This window comes from Natator depressus, chromosome 27 (genome assembly GCF_965152275.1).
Source record: "Natator depressus isolate rNatDep1 chromosome 27, rNatDep2.hap1, whole genome shotgun sequence".
Classification (NCBI taxonomy): domain Eukaryota; kingdom Metazoa; phylum Chordata; order Testudines; family Cheloniidae; genus Natator; species Natator depressus.
The window spans coordinates 13,358,999-13,369,429 of record NC_134260.1 but is presented as its reverse complement, the minus strand read 5'-3'; positions in this window follow the sequence as shown (position 1 = coordinate 13,369,429).

The following is a 10,431-nucleotide window of genomic DNA, read 5'->3' as shown; positions in this document are numbered from 1 at the left end:
AGCTGCAGGCTCCCGGGGAGCGGGCAGGTGGGGGGGGGGCTGCTCCCTGCCCCGGGGCTCCCACCAGGCAGCAGTTCTGAGCACCCAGGGAGTTCAGAGCAGCCCCTTACTGCAGCAAGGGGAGCTGGTCTGGGTGCTCTCAGCACCACTGCTCCTCCCCTGAGCCCCACAGGAGAAGGGGGCACCTCTGCCAGCCCCCCCCCCCCGAAACACAGCCAGCATGACCCGCTGGTACCCCCCACGCCCAGCCCCCTCTGCGAGCTGCTGGCCCCCACGGGCCCAGCCACACTCTGAGGTGGGGACACAGCACCTAATGCAGGGAGGGCGCAGGGTGTGGTTTAAAGACACGCCCAGGAGTCAGGATGCCTGGGTTCTATCCCTGGCTAAGGGAGGGAGTGGGGCCTAGTGGTTAGAGCGAATGGGGCTAGGAACCAGGACTCCTGGGTTCTATTCCCAGCTCTGGGAAGGGAGTGGGGTCTAGTGGTTAGAGCAGGGGGGCGACAGAGGAGTCACTTGCCCTCTGCCAGTGGGGCTGCCGACAGCGGGGTGGCGAGTGTCCATCGTTAGTGCCTGGAGACCCTGGGATGGGAATCGGTGGGCAGGCACATTGTTCTGGCTCAGGGCCAATGCCAAGCTCGGGATCAAAGCACTGCCATTCTTCACACGAGGTAACTCTGCACCAGTGAGCTGGAGATTAAGCAAATCCTTCACACAATGGAGCCAGGGCTCTGCTGCCAGGGTGGTCCTGCAATAAGGGCTGCGGGGCGGGAGCACCGAAATCCTTCTCTTCCCCAGGCTGGACCTGTCCTGACATTTCATCCCCTGCTTTATTGTGAAAATCCGGATAATTATACCCCACACTGCATTGGGAGGAGACGTACACGGAGGCACGTGTCCCGTGGTTACTACAGGGGACCGGGAGCCAGCGCTACTCCTTGTTCTGCTGTTGATGTGCTGTGCAAGGCTCCACCTCTCTTTGTGCCTCAGTTTCCCCATCTATATACAATACAAGACACCGCTCCTGTGAGGCTCTCATAGTGCTTCAATCACAAGTTAGCCCCACAGGCCCTTTGTGACATGGGTAAAGGGATCACTTCATGTGACACTGAAATGCAGCCACCTCTGGGGTGGAACACAGCAGCTGTTTAACAGCCGCATGGCCACCAGCACTGCTGGCATTGCCCATGCACTGGACAGTAGGGTGTGGGAGGCAGCCGGAGCAAAGACAAGCATCCAATCAGAGGGCTCTGCCACCTCCCAGAAGAGCCTCGCTGGATGCTAAGGTCCCAGAGTCCTAGAACAGAAGCCAGCTTCTCATCCCGCCCGGGATCCCCCCGAAGCCAGAGCTCAGAGATGGACGGGAGACAGCAGGGCTTGCTGCACCCCCCAGCCAATGCAGAGATGGTCCTAATCAGACCCACCCATGCTGCTGCTAAGGTCCCAAGCAAAGGAGCGACAGCCCTTTCCCCGCGTGCCCACTGCACCCCCTGACTCGGGACAGGAGCGTCCAGGCCAGATGGTGGTTTGTTCCCCCCCACGCACACACACAGACACCCTTTACAGGGGAAGTTCCCGCTCCCCAGCCCTAAACACCAGCCCAGACAGCCCAGCCTCGACTGGGCACAGGGGCAGGGCGAGGCCCGAGGGGCCAGGGCCATCTGCCACTGGGCTTTCAGGTGGGGAGCCTGAGGCGAGAGGGGCAGCCCATGCCAAGGATGGCCGAGGCTCCCGCTCCAGCGAGCTGCCTTCCCCAGCCACCCAGACAAATGTTGGCCCCGGAGCAGCGTTAAAGATTAATGGGCGGCTCGAGGGGCAGCCGACACCATCTGGGCCCCGGCGGCACCGCCAGTCATTTGCGAGCCCCCCGCAACCGAGCGTCTCCTGGGATCTTAGGGAGGCCCCGGGGCCATGCTCGCCAAGGGCTGGAAAAGCCAGACACTGCCCAGCTGGCCAAGGGGGGCCTTTCCCATGGAGCCCCCTTGTCCCCCCCGACAAGCATCCCTCTCTCTGGAGGGGTCCCCAGCCTCTCCCCTGACACGGTGCCTCCTGGCGGCTCCGATCTGCAATGGCACCGCAGACCACCCCAGTGGCCAGCTCCTCGGGAGAGGTCCCTCCAGGCCCCCAGCCGGCTACCATAGTGCCGGATCCCGCAGCCCGCATGTGGTTACCCCAGGCCCTGCCAGATCTACCGAGAGCCCAGCAGGGCCCCCTGAGCTTCCCCCAATGGCCTGACCCTCCCCCTCAGACTCCCTCCCCCACTGTGACAGCAACCAACCCCCACTTTCAACATGCACCTCCTCCAAGGAGTCAGACCCTCTCTGCCACCATGGGCACCTGCTGACCCCCTGCAGCCCCCCTCGCGCTAAGGGCACCTGCTGACCCGCCTCCCCTGGCACCAGACCCCCTCCCCCTACCACCATGGGCTGACCCCCCCTCCCCTGGCACCATGGGCACCTGCAGCCCCCCCTCCCCTTACCTGCGCCGCAGCCCTGGCCGTGCGAGGTCGGGCCCCCGCCGAGCCGGTCCAGCAGCGCCCCCAGCAGGCGCTCGGGGCTGTCGGGCGGGCCCGGGGGCCAGCAGCAGGTGGCGGCGGGCTCGGGGCTGAGCGGCGGCTCCCCGCCGCCGGGGGACAGCTCCTCGGAGGAGAAGGACGAGGGGGACCGGAGGGCGGCGTCCGGGGGCCGCAGCTCCAGCCAGCGCCCGTCGCCGCCGGGCCGGGCCGGCTCCATGCCCCGCTCGGGCTCCTCGGCGGGCTCCCGGAGGAAGCCGGGCAGCAGCAAGCGGGAGACGCTGGGGCGGCGCTGCAGCCCCCCCGGCCCGGCCCCGGGCCCGGCCCCGGCCCGGCCCGCCAGGTGCGAGCCCTGCTTCTTCAGGAATTTCTCCAGCGGCTTCATGCCCGGCCGGCCGGGGCGCGCCGCGGGGGCGCACGGGGGGCGCCCGGCTCCGCGCTGCGCTCCGGGCCGGGGGGCTCAGGGGGCCATGGGCCCCGGCGGCGGGAGGGACGGGCAGCCCCGGGCTCGCTCCCTGGCGCAGGCTCCGGGCCCGGGCACTGCCCCGCGGCGGGGGGCTCTGCGGCGGGCGGGCGGGCGGCGCTGCCCCGGCGCCCCGGGATGCGGGGATGCCAGAACCGCACCAGCCCGGCGCCTGCCTCCTCCCCGGGAAGGTAACGAGCTCCAGGCTCCGCCCCCTCGCCCGCTTCGCCCCGCCCCCTCGCCTCCGCACGTTGCTCCTGCCAAGGGAAACACCTTGATCTGGCAGGAGGCGGCTCAGAATAAACCCGGGCCAGGGGCGGGGCGCACCTACAGGGCATCGGGGTGTGTCTGCGCGGGGTACAGCCCTGGGCGCATGGGGGGCGGTTTGAGAGGAGAATCCCACCCATGCTGGGGGGGGGGCTCAGACTTGGGGAGACCAGGCCCCTTTGGGGGTGAGAGAACAGGGAAAAGCCTGGCTGTGGGGCGGGAGGTGGAGATTTGGGGTGACACCTGCAGCCGCTTGGCTGTGGGGAGATCACATCCCAGGGAGCGGGAGCCGGGGTCGGCAGAGTTCCCACCCCCCCAAGTTCCGTAGGCCCAGACCCTCCCAGGTATTTCAGCTCCTAACTTCCAGTGTAGTCCAGGGGAGTTAGGAGCCTCACATCTTCAAGGCTCGAGAATGTAGGGAGAGTCTGAGGCCAGACCTTGCCTCGCCTGGGCCCGACACCCCTAGACGGAGCCCAATGTGCCCCTGCAGAGAGCCAGAGAGCCCCAGCTGGGGCCGGTGCCCCAGGCCCAGGGGGCTGGTGCTGGGGGTGTGGCCGCGCCCCCCACCTTGAAGTAACCATAGCAACCGAAGGCCTGGTTCCATCCCCCAGACGTTTCCGGGTTTGTTCAGAGGCTTCCAGCACCTGTCCCAGCGCCCCCGAGAGTCCCCAGCCAGCCAGAGCCTCGGCGGGCTCCCATCGGACTTGCAGCTCAGAGCAGGAAGGCCGAGGCGTCGCCCTTCCCGGTTGCTTGTGGCTGCCCTGGCTCTGGCCCGGCCCCTGGGATTGCCGGGGGGATCTCAGCCTTCGGTCCGGTCGCTAGTCCTGCAGCGGGGAGAAAACCTGGCAAAGGAAGCCCCGGAAGGTTCCAAGCCCAGGGGCCACCACGCAGAGCCCCCATATTTAATTTCTTTTTAAAATCTCATGATTTTGGAGCCAGGCTCCTGATCTTGGCGTCGGAGGCACCATTGCATCTTGTGTTTTCACTCAGTTCCCAATCGCTGCGGTTGGCCTTGTCTTCAGTTGTGCGGATGGGGAAACTGAGGAACAGAGCTGTGTCGTGACCTGCCCAGCTGGGGAGAGAACCCAGGAGTCCTGACTCGCAGCCCCCGAAACTAATTGACTGCTCTGTATCAGTTGTGACGATTGAGACCTAAAAGGAGGGTTTTGTGCTGGAGGGAGCTAGGGTAGCGCTTTTCAGTCATATGGATCAAGGCTACGCTGGGTCCTATAGGAGGAAAGCGGATCACGAATATCGTTTACGTCTTGTACAGACCATATATATCCTTCAGGAAGCAAAAACAACTCGATAGAGGCCTCTGGATGCTACCACTATATGGGTGATTAATATCATACAATAATCTGGGAGTGGGACTTGTGAGAGCTGTACTTTGATCTCTCAGGATTTCTGGGTTCTATTCCCAGCTCTGAGCCTTTGGACCAGTCACCGCCCCACCCTGTGCCTCAGTTTCCCCCATGATACCATGCGGGGGAAGCTACTTACTTTTGTGCTTTGATAGCCTCATTGGAAAGCAATTGATCCACGGTCTTTTGACCATCCCTCTCCAGCACAAACTTTCTGGGATCGACTTCCAGGCACGTTGCTAACACGGTCTGTCGCCCTTCCTAAAGGCCTGCTGGTGTTTGACGTGCCTCTTTCCCGGCTGCTTGACGAGAACTTGAAAGCGACGTGTGAAATCACGCCGGGGGCTGGAGCGTTTTCTGGCGCGCGGCCGTTCTCAGAGCCTTGCTGACCCTGGGTCACAACATCCCCAGGGACGAAGAGTTTATTGCCAGTGCATTTGATAGCGTGTTTTTAATGGATTCTTAAAGCTGGGTCTAATACCAGCCCCATCGCTATTCACAGCCGCTAGGGACCGGCGCCTTAACACTCGGCCTGCACAGAACCCTTCGCACTGCTGGATGCTCTCGCTGTTGTCGCAGCTCAGGCCCAGGTCGGCAACGTGCTTCGGCATCCTCGAGGAATGGAGGATTTAAGCGTGTGCTCAACTGGGCTCTAATCCGCACCCAAGCAGCACCCTGTGTGTATTGCGTGACACAAAAACGCAGGAATCTCCACTGCCCGACTGCCGCACCCTGGCTGCAGTCAGAAATTCCACGTGGAACAGCTCCTCCTGGCTGCTTGGGCATCTCCTTGGAAGTGAACCGAGTCCTAGCGAGGGGAGCGCTGGGGAGCTGCTGGGGCAAGAATGACACAGGCTGACAAGGAGAAGGGTTTGCAGGGTCAGACCCACAGACAGAGCCCCAGCGAAAATCACAGACACCACAGAGGGATCCGTTTCACTTTCCGGTGTCTTGCACAGTTTGCTTGCTGTGCGCCATGGGTCTGTTTATTTTCTGAGTTGCCCATAAATGCCGATGGCCTAGAAATATCTCAGCTCGCTGGCTAGCTACCTGAGCAGGCTGCTGGCATGCCTGAGGGCCCAGCATTGCAGAGAATTGTTCAAATCCACCCCAACACCCTCTTCATTGAAAGAGCTCGACGGACACAGACAACATGACTAGCCCCGTTGGTTTGTAACAGCCAGAGCCACAGGCACGTCCCCTTGTCATACAAACCCTGCGTTCCGTTCCTACACGGCTTGGCAGGGGCCGCTCCCCCCTGGATCCCGTTCTAGGGTCACCCCCCACTGGGTCAAGGACCAAGTGCCCAGGGAGCAGCCAGGCTGGAGAGCAGCTCAGAGAGGCTGTATTTGTCTGAGTGAACCAGGAGACCCTCGGGGTTGGGGCCATGGGGCTGGAGCCTGATCTTGGTTTCTGCAGATGGGTGCTGGCCTGGCTGGGAGCTGAATCCAGCCCCACAGCTGATGAGTGTCAAGCGCTACGTCGCGTGTGGCCCAGCCCCCGCCGATGGCCTGGGGAGTAGGATCAGTGCGATTCCCACCCCCGCCCCGAACACCCTTCCCTGCCACATGGGACTGGAGTTCAGCTGCCATGACTGAGCTTCTCCTCCTCCTGCGGCGGCTGGAGAACGGCCCAGAACGTCTCCGAGCAGGCCCGGGCAGCATTCTGCCTCCTCTGCCTGGCTGCCTTGCCGGGCACTGGGGAGCCCCGGCCGACGGACGGTTCCCTGCCAGCGGGAGGAAGCCGGGCGAGGCGAAGGGGAACAGGAATGTCAGGCCAGGCGAGCCGGGACAGGCAGCAGGGCTGGGCCCGCCGCTCGGAGCAGGAAGCCGAGCGCCGTTTTGTGTGGGAGGCCGGTAATTGTGGATCGAAAACAAGGGACCTTGCCGATGAGCGATGGGGCCTTCCCCCCGTCACCCTCTCTCCAGGGCCTCGCTGGGGCTAGACATGGGGCTCCGGATGATGCCGGCTGCCAGCAGGGACACGTGTCCTGATGCTCCCCATGGGGATCGGGCTCTGCCCGGCTGGGGGGGCAGCGTGAAGGAGCGGAAGCAGAGGTCTGTCTCCCCCAGCCCAGCCATCTCCCTGCTGGGGTCCTCCCCACTCATCCTCCCCCAGCCCCGAGCCGCGCACCCCCAGCTGTCAGCAGCCCCCGTGAGACGGGCAAGGAGCCGCCCAGGCCCCTGGGCCCAGACGGGATTGAGATTGGAAGTGGCATGAAAAGGGGGAGGGGCCCTGCTTACAGCCATTGTCATGGAAACGCCTGAGTTTGTAACAGTCATGGAAGGGGGGGGCCAATAGCAATTCTTGGGAACAAGAGTGTGCAAGCCCCTCCCCGCCCCAGCTCTGCCAGTGCCCCTCACTCCCGACCCGCAGCCCCTGGGCTCCCCCCACCCCCCCCAGCTCTGCCGGTGCCCCTCACTCCCGACCCGCAGCCCCTGGGCTCCCCCCACCACCCCCAGATCTGCCAGTGCCCCTCACTCCTGACCTGCAGCCCCTGGGCTCCCCCGACCCTCCCCCAGATCTGCCGGTGCCCCTCACTCCTGACCTGCAGCCCCTGGGCTCCCCCCCCCACCCCCAGCTCTGCCGGTGCCCCTCACTCCCGACCCGCAGCCCCTACTAGCCCAGCCCGATGCTCAGCTGACCCACGGCTGTCAGTCGTTCTGACCCCTGTGGGGGATTTCGCCAGCACAGCTGTTAGTGGACCAGCCCCACCAGCTGGGATTTGTGCCCCGATCTAGGACCCAGACACCCCTGGAGGGGTGGGGCCCAGGAGCCCACTCGACCCTCTGAACCCACTTCCCAGAGACTGGGGAGGGCGGGGAGGGTTAAATAGCGGCTGTTGGCTCACACATTGCCCAGGTGGCAGTTGCCCCCAGCCCTGGCAGGGGGCCCTTGGGGACACCAGCCGACCGGCTGTTTCAGTCCCTCGCCAGCGGTGCTCAGCCAGGGCCCAGTGACAGGCTCTGACACCAAAGCTCCCCGCCCCCCGGGATCCAGGCTCTCTGGGTCTCTCGGGCGGAGGCAGAGGGGCTGGGCTGGGCTGGGGGTAACATTTACAACCAGGGTCCAGCTTGCACCAATCAGCCCCCCGGGAACCAATGCACCCCCCTGCTTCCCCCAGCCCCGGGGGTCACCTGGTCCGGAGCTATCCCCCCCACAGCTCGGGCAGCCCAAAGCCCCTCGCCCGCAAAATAAAATTAAAACCCAGGCGTTGGCTCCTGCGTGGGGTCCTTCGGCCTGTGGGGCTCACACCACTGGGGGGCCAATTCCTGCCCCAGAGGAGTCACCGCGCAGGGCCAGGGACGTGCAGCCAGGCCCTTGACTGCAAAAGGGCCCCACCTTAGGCCGTGACAGCCCCGAGGCCAGGGTGAGGGGCTGGGCCAGGTGAGCAGGCCTCCACGCCGCAGTGTCCCCTCTTCAGCAGCCTTCATGGCCCAAGTGGGCCAGAGAGAGACCCCACCCCACCCCCGAGCCCACCAGGGCAGGGAAGCAGCAGCTAGATGGATCGTATGTGAGATTGTGTGTGCCCGCCCTGTCCTGCTCCTCCACCTGCCCCTGCCCTGTGGATAGACACAGGCCCCAGCAGCTCCTGACCCCCCTGTGCCCCGGCCCCGCCCCGCCAGCCTTCTCATTCCTGCTGAGCCTTCCAGCCGCGCCCGCTCGGCCACACCGACTAATCCCATTAGTGCTGCCCAGCTCCCCGAGGAGACGAGGCAGCTCCAGGAGCCGCCCTCTGCTCGGCTCAGCTCCGGGATCTGGCCAAGCGGGGTCCTGCCACAGGGCACCCAGCTGGCGTCAGCGCTGCAGCCGCTTGGCAAAGGGGTCAGCTTGTGCCCCTGCCCCAGGGAGCCCCGGCCCAGCCCCTGCTCCAGGCCCGCAGGTCGCCTCCCCCACCCCCTGCAGGGCTGGACTGAGGCGCGTTAATTACGATTATTGCAGACGCTCATGTGGGAGCCCACAGGGCTCTCGGGGCCACGCGAGGGCCAGGGTCCCAGGAGCCCCGGCCGCAGGGCTGGAGCCGCGCTCAGAACCACGACACTGGCCTGGAGACGCCGCCGTTCCTGTGGCAAGACCTTTGTGCCCCACGGACACTGGCACTTTGCTGGCAGCGCCTCACGGGCCTCCCCCCCGAGCCCAGATGGGCAGGAAGCTGCCCCGCCTGGGGGAGGGGGCATGGACCCAGCATGCAATTACCCGGCACAACCCGTGCCTGAGAAGGGGCGCGCCGGCTCTGGGGCTCATGGACGTCTGGCCCAGGCTTCAGGCCTGGGGAGCTGGACTCCCGGCTCTGACTCCTGGCTCAGCCGCTGAATCCCGGCCTGGCCTGGGGTGGGGCCCTCCACTGACCCCGGGCGCTCGGGGCGGATTCCCAGAGGCCTCTAAGCAGCCGCAGCTCTGGCTGGGGCAGACACCGCCCAGGACATGATGGGCCCTACCGGGGCCGGGCTCCCCTTACCTGGGCCGCGCTCCCAGCCCGGCCTGCTACCCCTGCCCGTGGCCCTCCTGCGCCAAAATCCCCCTTGCAAAATGGGAGCACAGACAGCAGCCGGTGCCAGATCTCAGCCCCTATGGGATAATGGGGTGGGGGTTGGGACCAGCCGTTTGGGGGAGAGCCTAACCCAGCCGCCAGGCACAGCCCTGCCAGCCCTGCAGTGCCACACATCACGAGTCAGGCTCCCTGCAAATCATGCAAGGGGCTTTGAACTCAGGAAACGATGTAAAAGTAACAGGTTTGGGGGGCTCTTTATTTGCCTTCTGCTTGTTGAGCTTTTAGGGTGCTCTGGGGTCCCCCCGTGCAGCTTTTTCCACAGCCAGCAGGGCTGGGGACTTACTGGCTCTGTCAGAAGGAAGGCTGAGATCGGCACAGACCCCCTTGACTCCAGGAGCTGGGGCTTTAAGGAAAGCAATGATTATCCTGAGACTCACGACAAAACCATAAGAGTTGGCCACGCTGCGCCGCTCCCCAGCTCCAGGCGCCGGCCAAACGGACACCCCAGAAGCAGTGCCGCCCAGCCAGGCCGGAGCAGCGCGGCCGACAAAGGAGATGGGGCTCAGGTGTATTTTGGGAAATCAACCAAAGCTGGAGCCGCCTGGGGCCTAGCGAGCCCTTCGGGGCTGGCAGAGGGTTCACCCCTGGGCAACTGGCAGTGAAGGCCGCAGCCGGGGGGAGCAGTTACTCGCTGTGTCAATCACCTGCTGGGGGAGACATGATACAGCCAGCCAGGGTGCCCCCTCCCTTGCAGCACCCCCAAACTGCCCCCTCACCCCCAGTCAGGGGGGGCCCAGAAAGGGGGACCCAGCCTGGTGAGGGGCCAGGGGGATGTTGGTGCCAGCAGGTCTGAGGTAACAAAAGGGCCCAAACATCTGCCCCCCCCCCCGCCATGCCGCCCTCTGAAGCTAGCACAGCATCTGACTCCAGCCCGTGGCAGGGAGTTCCACAAGCCCGTCACGTGCTGCGCCGAGGAGCAAGACTCATGGGCAGCGGGGAGGACGCAGGGACCACAGGGAACATCCCTCGCCCGTGCTCCAGCGACTGGGCCCCGCTGCCCGGCTCCAAAAACCAGCCGGACTGGGACTGCCGGGGGGGGGTTTGGGAGGGGAAGGGAGCCCGGGGGAATCTCATCAGCTCCTCCCGGCAGGCGCTGTGTGTTGCCATGTTAAGCCGGTTGCTTGGTAACATCCTCTAGGGAAAAGGAGCCAGAGCAAAGCTGCTTCCCCGTCAATGCCAGACGGAGCCCCCCAGTGCCGGGCCTGACGCCCCCCTGCCCCTTCCCCGCAATGCCTGCAGGAGGGACCTGGCTCCTGGCCCCAGCTGGAGCCAGGGG